At 39.4% G+C, this 10,649-nt stretch overlaps 1 long non-coding RNA gene across 1 annotated transcript; it reads right to left on the reverse strand.

Moving 5' to 3' along the window:
- Window positions 1-459: 459 nt before the first annotated feature.
- LOC130565219 (uncharacterized) lies at window positions 460-6,561 on the reverse strand. The gene is made up of 5 exons (XR_008964346.1): window positions 6,230-6,561; window positions 5,733-5,802; window positions 1,722-1,857; window positions 1,437-1,590; window positions 460-872 (listed from the first exon to the last, which is right to left on the reverse strand). It is a non-coding gene; the product is annotated as an uncharacterized LOC130565219 (long non-coding RNA).
- Between the last annotated feature and the right edge of the window lie 4,088 nt (window positions 6,562-10,649).

Here is a 10,649-nt window from a genome sequence, read left to right on the forward strand (position 1 = left end):
ATGGGATTTTTTTACAGTGATAAGAATATGAGAATAACTCAGTTTTGACCAAAAATGTCAAAGGTGATGCATTATTGTCACATAAACATGTCATATTCTATGGCCTTTTGTTTGTAACCTCTCTCCTCAATTTCAATTCATAGCAAACATCTTAAAAATTTTGCAGTATTAATTTAATCTCATGTATTCTTGACCAGTTTACATTTAAAGCATTGGCACAACTTTCCCCACTTTACCTTTATAAGCCTCGGCCACTATAAGTTTAGACACTTGTTGTATCAGAGTTAATATAGTTTTGATTTTAGTTTGATTATTATTTTAAATTAGCTTTTGTTTTTAGATATTTAGTTTTTGTGTTAATTTTAGTTAAAGTTTGAGCAATTTTGGTATATGCTTTTGTCATTTTATAATTTATTTGTTTATCTTTTATGTTGCTATAAAATATGAATTAATTTCTATTTTAGTTTTAGTTTATTATTATTATTTTAGTGCTTTAAGCTTATTTCAATTCATTTTTGAGGCAACATTTAAAGTTTTCCTTAAGTTTTTCCCATAATTTTTGGGTCAATATTTTGTTTGATTTCAATGAACAGAGACGTTTTCAAAGTTTTAATTTTAGTAAACTAAAACAACCTTGGCTTGTATCATATGATGTGGAAAATTGTAGCATGTACACCATGGAGTCTGATAGCATCCCAGGGGAAATACAGATGTGTGTTATAGCTGGAATGGCCCATCAGAGGAAAGGGCGTGAAGGGGGTCCAGGGTCTGCAGTCAAGGAAAGGAGGTCAATGCACCTGCACCATGAGAAATACATGAAGTCCTCACAGCACACATTACGTATCACTCATGCGTGGCACAGTGATGATGACCTGAAAACCAGACAAAACATAGAAAACTGTCCTCAGCCATGAATTTAATATGATCAATTTCAAGAGACAAAACATTTGTCTGCACTTTAACTGAGCTATACACAAATATGCAGAGATATCATGTGACTGAGTGACAAACGAATGGTCAGATTAAGCTGGTTAGAATACTTATCTGTGACACCAGCACACCAATTTCCCACGAAATAACATGCGCTGGTGCTAGTCTGTGAAACATTTATGGATCTGCGGTCCCTGCGCTCATCAATATAGAGTCAATCAGGCCTTTCCAAACCTGCCAAACATTCATTTAAAGCCACATAAGAAATCTGTATTACATAATGATGATGAGGCAGACACAGAGTGCCTTTTAAATATGTAGAGGGCCTGAAATTGACCTGGAGTGGCACTACAAGTAAAGAATGCCTCTGCTCAGCAATAAAGCCAAGTTGATCTGACCATAGTCAGCCTGTAATAGATGAGCTCCCTGCAGGAATCAATATTATCGGTGAGGGATCGCCCCGTCGCAGGACAGCGAAAGATGAGGCTGCACTCTTCCATCAATACCTGATTTTGAATCCTTCGGTCTTTTCCAGATTCTGGACCGGATCAGCATTCAGCTCTCTCTCAGCCCAAAGGGGTTCCAACGACAATCATCACAAGCTCTGCATCCCGCAGCAAAGACGCACGTCTGATGTTAGCACAGCACTTTTAGAAGAACCTGGTTGGAAGCGATAATGCATGAGATTCGTGTCAACCAGAGCATCATCACATGTTTCTTGAACAGTTATGAGAGGCTGGATGAAAGTGTTTGGAGCTATCTGCACAGGAACATCTGTATGAATTTCTTACCTGGATGATGGAATAAAGGGGTGTCATCACATTCTCCTTTGCTGTTTACTGCAGTGAGAATGGAGTGGCATCTTCCGCAAGATCCTAGATCTGACCGAATGCTCGACAGCAGAGGTGCTTCCACCCCGGCTACCTGCTAAAAACCGGTAAAAATGTCAGACGGCCCTGACTGTCAGTGGCCCTGATGAGTGGAAATAGACCACTCAGCCCCGCTCTTAATGCAATCACTTCCCCACGACCCCGCTGCCATCTTTGATGCCAGGCGTTTTGTAAATTCGAAACAAATTACTCCGTCAGAACCCGGCGGCACCTGTCTGTCAACTCTGAAGGGGAGGGTGATGTCCCCAAGACAGGTGACTGACAGGAGGCACCAGGGAAAAACAAGACAAGGAGGAAGCGTGGAAGGAGAAGAGTTGGAGAGAAAAAGAGTAGAACGTGGAAGGGGGAAGAGGCAGGAGCGTTTTTACCCAGCGTCCCCTGGGCGTTGCAGTATCAGTCAATCTGAGGGCTAATTCATGTCAGAGCTTGTATCGTATCTCCTTGAGAGACGAGCAGAAGGTTGCTAAAAATTGAAGTGGAAATGAAGTTGGATGCACAAGAGGATAGGCACAACAATGGTGTGGAGAAATAGGCTTGTATCCCTGATGCTCTTCTCCTCTTCGAGAGGAAACCCCTGACCTTGCGTCTGTCCTTGCCACTCACAACTTATGTGCCTCACCAGATCCAACTGATCTTTTTGTTCTGACCCGGCCCTCTACTGTTCCCTACAGTCAGCAAATTTTACTTCATTCATTTTCTCTCTTACTTTGTTTCTCTCGCAGAGTGGATTTCGGGGCAAATGCACTAAACAGTTTCGCCACTTTTGTGTGTGGTACTCCAGCACAATCTATTTTAAGTTGTCGCTATCCGTTTTGGATCATGCTGAAAAATGCATATTGTCATTCTTCACATAACGTAACCTCATAAAGACATGTAGAAAAGCAACAGCACCAGGCCTAAATTTAGACGCATGGTATTTGGTCACAGCATTTAAAGCGATGCTCTGCAGTCCCAACATGTGCCAGATTCATCAGTAATTCAGGTGCTAAAACACAGTCAAAAAGGATCAAGAATCTCCAAAATTGTTAAAACAACATTTTTAAAATTCTACTTATGTAAGTGGATTTTAAAGAAAAAGCAGGTTGAATTTGTTGATTTGCCGTCACTCTGCACATAAATTAGACTTAACTAAACATATATGTATGACTATAAATGAAAAAACTAAAATATAAAAAAATATAACTATTAAAAATATGCATAAATTAAAGACATTTAGAGAACAACAGCTGGTGGAGGAAAATAACTGTAAAAAGTCAGAGGGTGCGTGGGGGTGCGTTTGAGTAAATGAAATGACTTAGCAGCAAATCCCAAACACGAGTGGAATTAGACCTGCCTCTCCCTGCTAATGACATCAATTAAGCAACAGATTTGTCCTCATTTCGCGTTCGGCTCTTCTCTGTCTTGTTTTCATTCCAGCTTTTGTGGCTTTCTTTGTGAACTGCAGGAAAGCAGACGATATTTCCTGAGCTCCTCCCCTGCCTTTTCCCGCGTGTGCTCGGAGTTAATGAGATGCTAGTGTATGTGTTATCACGAAGACACCAGCAGCTGCCAACAGGTACGTTTTCGGGCTTTACACAAAACTGGCAGGTGGCGGTTTAATGGCTTAATATCTCTTTCTCTATCCCGAGCGGCATTACCATGGAATGCTACCGTCAAACTGTGGAGGGAACAACAGAAAATTAAACACTTGAATTTGGATTCTGCCACATGGCCAACACAACAAGATTCGAGAAGAAAGAGAGAGCGATAGAGAGGGGGTGTTTTTGAAGAATATTCCAGGGGCTTTGAGGGAACTGCTAGTTTCCTCGGTGATAATAACATTTTGAGGAGAACAACAGAGGAACTATCGAGACATCTGATGACTAGACACAACGTGTATAGAGGTGTGAGAAAAAAGCTTAGGAGGCAAGTGAACAAGCGGGTGATTGATCAAGGACGGTTCATTTAGAATGAACCGTGACCTTTTGTTTGGTCCACCACGGATAACGCCAATTAATCTGTCAATTCAGATCCTCAAATAGACTTTTTAAAATAAACCTTTGCCCCAGACATAGTTCACAATTAACGCTGTCTGTCTTCCTCTCTAAATACAGCTACAAGCTTGACTCTAACACTTAAAATGGTCCTGGCTGTCAGTTGTGGAGATTGAAGAACCAATGTGTCCATCTATTTCAGTTTTTGCTGTTTGATCTTCTGACCAAAGCTATTCATTTATTGCATTAAAATACTTTATATAGACTGCATATTTTGGTGATTTAAAATCAAATATATTGCTGCTTTAAAATCAAATATATTGCTGCTGTCCATCTGAAACCTCGTATCTCCATAATGATTTTCATTTTGTGCCATAAATCATTATTATTAATCCCCTTTATGTTTGTCACTGGGTTTCGCAAGTATCTAACCAATAAAAAGTATTAAAACATGCTTGTCAACCTTTATCATTTAAAAAGTGTTTTTTCCATTTCCTGAAAAACAGCAAATTTGGACATACAAGGTTTCAAAAGGACAGTGACGATATGTTGTTTATAAAGACACAAAAAGACGAGCTATATAAAAACCCTTAAAGCAAAACATACATTTATGGTTAATCACCTTGATATAATTAATTACAAGTTACCTTAAATACAGTCTATGATTAATTTATAGGTGCTTCGGAGCAGACATGTTGTTTTTCTATTAATAATGAGGGATTAAGAGACTTAACTTTCCCCCTGACTCCCACAACTGTTAAAACAGGGTTGAGGAATAGCATTCCCCCCTTCCACCAAACCCCCACTCTCTGGTCTGTAGATAAGGAGCCAGCCCCCTCAAATCATGAATAAGGAGTTGTGGCAAGGCATATTTTAGACCTCCACACTGCTTTTAGTGTCAAGAGACCAAACAAGCATAGAATACATTAGGGAGATGAGAATTGGGGTATTGTTAAGCCTTCAAATACGTTTTACGTGGGGTGTCTGTAAAATGTCTTCGAAATACTTGTATTTTACAAAAAGCTCCGGGTCTCCAATAGAACATATGAATATTATTTACATAACCACACCAATGTGGCACAATAATGTCAGTAATTACATAAAAATACAAAGATATGAATTGACATCCTGAACATGGGAGGAGCGTGTCCTATAATTTCACTGAAAATTTTCTGGCCTATTTATTGTCGTGGTGCAACTGTGAGAGAAGAGAAGAAAATTATTTTGCAAAGACAGCAATGCCAGATCAAAGGCATATCAGACAACATCTGCATGCTCTTCTGTCTCATGGGAAACTACAGCTGTCCTCTTTCTAAAGGCAGGGATAAACCAAGGACAACCTGCTTGTCCTCTGGTGATCTTTGACCTTGAACACTGTGCTAACACCTTCAGCTGCCAATGTCATGGCCGGTTGGCAGAGGGGCTTTTGTTTCCGTGGCTCTCACCTTTTGCAAAGGCAGATAAATGATTTCTATTTGTCCTCTGCAGCAAAGGAAGAAGTTATCGATACAATCCACAAATGATGTCAGGGATTTGTCAGTGAAGCTTATGAATGACAAAAACATCCCCCACCCCCTCCAAAACACACCTTCTCTTCTGGCCGGAAAGATTGAGAGCCCAAACGCATTATTGATTTCTGTCCCCGTACCTTCTTCTAAATAGAGGCTCAGGCTACAAAAGCGGGAGCAGGGGCTTTGTGTGCTAAAATGTGGCTAAAAGATTTCTCTAAAAAAGGAAGATAAGGATTATAAAGACCCACGTATAACATCAAACTGTGGAACCTCCAGATGGAGGCAGGGTGGAGGATGCTGGGTTGGCACACTCAGGTTTGGCCCAGTTGTTTGCGGAAAGATTAGCGGGACAGCTGACAGATAAATAAACTTTGTGGCGTTAACCAAAAGGGTGTTGGATGAGATCGAAGATTTCCAGTGAGAATCACCTTGATGTTTGGTACAATGGCAAACAGATGCTCCCTCACTGCCAGATGAGAAGGTACTGCATCCATTATTCTGAGCGACGGTCACCAGAAAACGGAGAACAAACAATCAAGAGGAGATGGAGGTATGAGATCAGTGAGGAAAGTATATAAACTTACGGATGACATCAGAAGGCCAGAACATAGCCAGCACTTTACACTTTAAGTCATTTTAAAATATATACTTATATTTTAAGTATAAATATCTAGCCTACATGTGTGGGTACGCCATAAAAGAGTTTTTAACAATTACTTTAGTATCTACAGAACCCCTGGAATATCTGCATGAGCCACCAGGTCTTAAAACAAAACTGGAAAAGGTAAAACAAAGGCATGCTACTTGGAAAAAGTTAGCCAAAAGGACACAAACTGTGGGGTTGGAGTTATATTCTGCTATGAAAGAGTAGTGAAGTGCACATCTAAGAGCTCAAGAGAACACTTATATAGCCATAGGCTCTTACCTGTGTCTCCCATGCATGCCAGGGTCCACCAGTGGAGCTTAAATGGGTTGGCCTGAGGATAGAAAAAAACGTTTTCCTCCTTTAAAATCTTTGTATATTTAAATTGGTTCCGACATTCGACCGGCCCACCGGGAAAAGTTGGGGACTATTCCTGCTGTCGTGCCCCACCTGCACCACAAAGAAAAACACAAGCACTGCCATCTCCAGGAGAGAAAAAGCAGCAGCTCTTTGGCAAACAGAGTGCTGATTAAAATAAACAGCGGCGAGCTGCCGGCGGCAGAGACAGAGAGGACAAACAGGCCATCCCCATAGGAAGCACACAGACGGCAGCTACTCTCACTGTGATCGGACTCACACGCTGAGACAGAATCTGCTGAGTCAGAGACAAAAAACAACACTGCAACCTCTAAAACAGCAATGCAACAAATAATCAACAACTTAAGGATAAAAGACTTTTGAAAAGCAGAATGAGGCCTCTGGATAACAATTGATTGAAAATAATCAATCCTATATTTTTATACTAATAATTAGATGTATTTTAATTTGTATTATAAAATGTAGAGAGCCAAGAGCCAAAGAGCCAAAATACTCAAGAGCCAAAATACTGGAAGTTATGATGCGTTTTGATTATAAATGCCAATAATTTGCTATTTTATCCTCAGAAATCACACAAACGTTACATTAAATATTTTTAAAAAATTAAAAAACGTTTTAAAGGTTTGTTAGACAAAACAATTGTAGGCTTGAATAATGAAAAAGTAAAACAGAAAAACAGAAACAGATATTTGAGGCCATGCAATGAATGACCATGAGTGATCCTGCACTTTGACCTTAATGACACAAGGTTAATCCATATCTCACACATTTCTCCTCTCAGAGCCTCAACACCACAGTGTCAATCACAGCTCATGGGTCATAGTCCTGTGTGTTGTGGGTCATGGAATGTCTTAGTGTCCATTAGAGATTAGGCAATGCGGCCTTATAAATATAATTTGGAATTTGGAATTATGATTTACGAAATGGAACATCTGATGATGAGCACCTCCACGAAGCCCATAAGCCTATAAACATCACCTCTATCAAGTCTGTCCTCTAAGGGCACAACAGAGGTACAGAGCTGTGTGAACAGAGGACCTAGGACACAAACTACCCCAGCCGGCTGATGGCTGTCATATGTCTGGACACAGAATGGTTTTAATATCTTGGCTTAAAACAGCAGAGGATCCTGCCAAGATTAAGTATCAGATCTCAAGGCATTCGCGGAGCATGTGAAATCATTCTCGATGGCCTCATCCTCCCCTAATTGAATTAGGAGCTTTCCCACCAAAAGCTGGGCCCAATGACATTTTTTTCCTGGAGTAGTACGGCTACGTGCCCGAGGTGTCAGGGCCAAATCCTTCTCCTAAAACCCCATCGTCTCTGCACGCAAGCATCCTGATAAACATCTGATGAGAGGAGGGTCAGCCAGGGTCCTATGACATCGCCAGTAATAACAGAGCTGCTCTCAGCCAATCACAGACAGCTGTATGGGGTCTGCTGCATCATTTTCATGATGTCATGTCTGTGGCTTTCCGGACAGACAGGACCAAGTGGCCGGGCGATGCTGGTGTTGATAATTGTTTGTAGTCAAGGTCTGCTACAAGGTTTCAACCTATACAAAGACAGGACAATATCATTAGAAACCAGAACGGATCTAAAAAAACATATTTATCTGAAAAAAATCTATGCTGCTTAAAGCACGTGCTTTCATTTATAAAAAAACGATCAAACTTCTGATTGGATGAGGCCTACAGATAATGAACTGTAAAATGAACTGCATTAATTGAAGATTTTTGATAGTAATTATAATAAATGTAAATGATTTTTGATATTTTTTGTGTACTGTTGAAATGATTTCTTGCTTTATTTTAAAACTATTTCATCTAAAATTGTAGAAGTCACATGTCATAGAGATTTTCACATTCAGCAGTCTCAACCTGAGCTTGAGCTAAATTTCTGTTTCATAGGCTTTGGCCCATGAAGCACTGTAATTCCAGTCATAGCTCCAGGAATGAGACCTGTGACACCTTCCTTTGCCTTTAATCCTAACACTGGAAAAAAGTTACACAACTTCTTCCCTTGAGATAGCGAGAGAGAGTTGCCTGACACAAACGCACAGCTGCTTTCTCTATTAACTGTCTGCCCATATTTACATGGGGCTTATAAACAGGCCTCAGTGTTTGGCTGGTGCTTCCAGGAAATACAATCTGTCTAGCACTTATCTGAGAGGATTACTGCGCCGGGGCCAACCACCGCAGATTAAAGACAAAGAAGAAATTAAAGAGGGAGCTATCAACAAACAGAGCGACAACATGGTAGGGAAGTGATCCAATTTCAGTGATAGCCCGGTGACCCTCCGAGGTGAAAAAGATACTGGAGATTTAGACCAATGAGGAACAAACACCCTAGGTTAGGTTAAGGTCATCTGCATAATGATACAAATGAGAAAATAATTTTAGAGAAATACATTTCTCTAAAAATAGCAGATAAAATGTGGAACAATGCAGAAGATTATTGTTTTCATTTTATGTACTTACCAATATGTTTATCTGTTGTTTTTTTATGTAGTGCTCTAAAAATGTACCAAAATGTTCCGTTTTTTGCCCGCCATAATCTACCAGCGATAAATATTCATCTCAAACTGCAACACTCTATTTAGAATTATTTTGTCAAAGTAAATTAGATAATAAAAACTAAATTGTCCCAAAAATGAAAATTCTGTCATCATTTACTCGTCCTCTTGTCATTTCCTTTATGACTTACTTTCTTCTGCAGAACCCAAAAGAAGATATTTTGAAGAGTATTGGTAACCGAACAACAGACACAAAACCAATGCAAGTCAACCGCTTTTGTTCGGTTACCAAGATACTTCAAAATATCTTCTTTTGTGTTCTGCATAAGAAAGAATGTAATACAGGTTTTTTACAGGTTACATAGTTTTTATTATCTAATTTACTTTGACAAAATAATTCTAAATACAGTATTGCAGTTTGAGAGAAATATTTATCGCTGGTAGATTATGAGGGGTAAAAATCTGAACATTTTGGTACATTTTTAGTGCACTACATAAAAAACAACAGATAAACATATTGGTAAGTACATAAAAAAAACCACTGATAATTTTCTTCTGCATTGCTCCACATTTTATCTGCTATTTTCAGATAAATATATTTCTCTAAAATTATTTTCTCATTTGTATCATTATGCAGATGACCTTAACCTAACCTAGGGTGTTTGTTCCTCATTGGTCTAAATCTCCAGTATCTTTTGCACCTCGGAGGGTTCAATTTGTGAACTATCCCTTTAAGACATTTAAAGTTTAATCCTTAAAATTATTTTGCTGTTTAATTACTCAGAAAACAGAATTACATTATAGTTGTTTAGATTTGTAATATTTTCATCAAAAGGTCAGCTAAGAATCACAGAGTAAAAAAATCCATACGGAGATTAAAGCCTTGAAGTAAGTAATACAAATGTTTAACAGCCTGAATTTAAGTCAGCCACAAAGCCACAATGACAAGGAAAGTAAAAAATCAGCATGCACCTAAAAATGCCCTTAACGCTCGCAGGCAGACGGCCACGAACCTCAACTTTACTTTGTCAAATCCTCCCAGAGCTCATTACTGCCCTGTCCCCATTGTGTTAATTGAAGCCACAGAAACGATGCTCCTCGCTCGCTCTATAAAAGCGGAAGTCTTGTCATTTCATCTGCCTGGCTCTCCCTCCAGCAACACAGGTAATTGAATTGTGGCAGGGATCTCTGTAAAATGGCTTGTTTTAATAACTTCACTAGATTATGTTTAATAAGTGTGCCTTAAATGGTCTTTAGTGTGGTCAGAGAGGATGAGGAAGGGCAAATGCGATAATAAAAATAAGAAATAGTTTCTGCCCGCTTTTGGGCAGATACAATCACAGGCATGTTGGCTGCTTGTCTCGAAGCACAGTTCAACTATAGGACACGGCAGAGACTAGCTCTGCACAGCAACTTCAATAATATAGTATTCAAATAGTAATTCAAATATTAATGCCTATCCCATTTTAGTGTTTTTTAAAGATAATCTGGCACATATTTTTATTATTTGGAACTGTGACTTTACACCTGTTCATCTAGCTCTCTGATATTTGTTTTAGAATGGCAGGCCCTCAGCGCAGCAACAGAAAGGGCAACTGTGTTATGTTAGCTTTAGCTAGTTTGGGTGTGTTTACAATCAGCTGTCCTCACAGAGTCAAAAGTGAGACTCAGGGTGTTTCTTTGAAATCAGCACCTTTGAGAGACCACACCGAGCAAGTGTCCTAATTCCTCATATGTCCAGGCTTACACTCACACAAACAAAGCAAACGTAAGAAAAACATGACAGATTCGATGTTTTTGAGGCGAATC

Source organism: Triplophysa rosa, linkage group LG14 (genome assembly GCF_024868665.1).
Source record: "Triplophysa rosa linkage group LG14, Trosa_1v2, whole genome shotgun sequence".
In the NCBI taxonomy this organism is placed as follows: domain Eukaryota; kingdom Metazoa; phylum Chordata; class Actinopteri; order Cypriniformes; family Nemacheilidae; genus Triplophysa; species Triplophysa rosa.